The following is a 2,443-nucleotide window of genomic DNA, read 5'->3' on the forward strand; positions in this document are numbered from 1 at the left end:
GGGCCGAACTTGATAAAGAGATGGGGGCACCCCGCCTCGATAAGCCAGTCAAAAAATAGATGTCCACTACAGTCAAGGGGATGGATTTGCCCCTAATATGGAACACCTAGCTGGTAGGATCCCAAGCATCGAGCAAATACTGCAGCAAGTTGATTTGTTGTCTCATGCTAGAAATGCGGAAAAACTTCAGCAAGCCACAGTTCCGCAGTGCATTTACTGTAACTAGATCATGTAAAGCAAGCATGTCCTCTTCTTCATGCTCACATTCTCACAATGTAATAGTCATCTTGCTCCAAAAATCTCTGAAAACAAACAAGAGAAGAGTTAGATCCTGATTTGGTGAGAAAACAGATAAAATTTCCATCAAACTGTGCATAAATTTCCTTCTTTGCGCTCATCGCACCTACAGTAGTGTTCTGGGTGCTTTGCATGTCAGTTGGCCAGTAGACAGGCTAACATCCAACACACCTTTCAATACACAAAGGGTGCGCTGAAGCCAGGGCGAGTTTTTCAAACCCTAGAGGCTCAAAAAATCCAGAAATCAAGCTCAGAATGCAAAATGGAAAGCATGAAATGAAAGAGCTCAGGTTTAGCTCCTACCTAGTACAGACGGCGCTGAGAATCGTCCATAGAATCTCCCATAATCAGCTGATGAAAATCAAGGGGGGAAAGCACCTCCGAAGCTCCAACAAGCCAAATTTCAAATGAAATGGTAAAATGAGAGGTAAAAGCACTTTTAAATTACTTTTTACGTAATTCGAGTAAAATATTAGTGTTCTAACTCATTTTTCAAACATATATTGTTCATTTCTAACTAGTTTGATGAAGCGATTGAAAATGCAGTACAATCTTTGAAAGAACAAAGCTATTTATGGTAAAGTCAAGAAATGACTGTTGTATCGAGCAGTTTTAACGCAGACTTCATGCTCGTTAAAAAATAAACATAAGCAATGAGCAAATGTTTCCCCCAGCGTTTAAGCTCAATAAAAAATGAACCAATTCCCGGTAAATAATCATCGTGAATGTAGTACTTCAGCCTTTAAAGCCTTGGTCGTGTTCCCATCATCACCTCCACTCTGTATTGGCCGATCATTCACCTCCATTTGATTGTTTACCCCTTTTCAGGAGCAGCTGCGAAGAGTGATCCCGCTAGCCATCCTTGTAACACTGCCATGATTGGAAAATTCCAAACCTTACCTGGAATCAGCTGCTACCCAATTTTATCACTTGTTCCTCAAAGACGAGTCTCCTTTAAGCTCTTTTCAACTGACTCGTAAAATATGAAAAGATTGCTGATCTATTGGCCTCTCCAGCTCATTAAAGGGACCGGAAGTGCTATCCCTCAATTAGATTTTAATCTTTTTGGACCTGAGGGATTATTACACAAAAAGATCGAGCGCTTGTTTTGTTCAGCTCGTTAAAAGTATCGAAAATTAATCACTTCTGTATTGTTTTATACTTTTTCGGACTTAAGGGATTAGATGACGAAAAAGGAATTTTGGAGTTTCCTTTACATCCCTTTTCAGACTTTCTAAAATTGAAAAGGATCGAGTTATCTTTGTCGTTAAACTCGTTAAAACCTAATAGCGACAAACTTGTCCATAGCAGACAAGAACGAGTTTCACTATCGCTAGGCTCGTTACAACATAGTGATGGGTTTTCCCGAAGGCAAATTATAGAACAAGCATATGTTATCCTCCTCAAGCTTGACAAAAATAAACAGGTACTGGTTAGCAATGACTGGGGAAAAATTGGGAAGAAAATCGTCAAGTTTTCTTCCCAAGCTTGCAAGCCAGCATCCAGGGACTATTTTGCACAGTCTTATACCAACATCCTCGAGATTTGAGCCACTTTTATAAGCCTAGAGCCCAAGTCACTTCCCAGAATTGAATGCAATATTCAGAATAGTAAAATAATAGAGAAATGACAATACAAATGAAATCACTTGAATAAGACCTTGACTAGAACCTGACTAGCCATGATAGGCATTTTGTCAAACATATTATGAATATGTAATCTATAGGTGTAAATAACAGATCTGAGCATAGGGGTTTCAGTACTTAGCTTAGAATTACTAAGAAGCATTGATTCCTCAACACATCAACTTCCATTTCATCCATTGGGTCATAGATACATTTTTCATTCATTTACCAATAAAAATATGATGAGAGCCATACATAGCTACTATCATAAAACATATATATAACCATCATAATAACAACAAAAATACCAATGGAATCACAACCATGTGATCCACATATAAACCAATATAATACTAACAGAAATACAAGGAGAAATAACATCATATTGATGATGAAAAATCAAAACCTGAGATGGCACTTCCATGTTCCACTCGACCGTAGAATGGCTTATCCAAATCTCTCTTCAGCCATTCACTCATGTTCCATATTCCAAGAATGAATTTGGGATCTCGTAGAACATA

This window comes from Pinus tabuliformis, chromosome 5_1 (assembly GCF_031772625.1).
Source record: "Pinus tabuliformis cultivar Carrire ecotype Pingquan chromosome 5_1, CPIR1, whole genome shotgun sequence".
NCBI classification, from domain to species: domain Eukaryota; kingdom Viridiplantae; phylum Streptophyta; class Pinopsida; order Pinales; family Pinaceae; genus Pinus; species Pinus tabuliformis.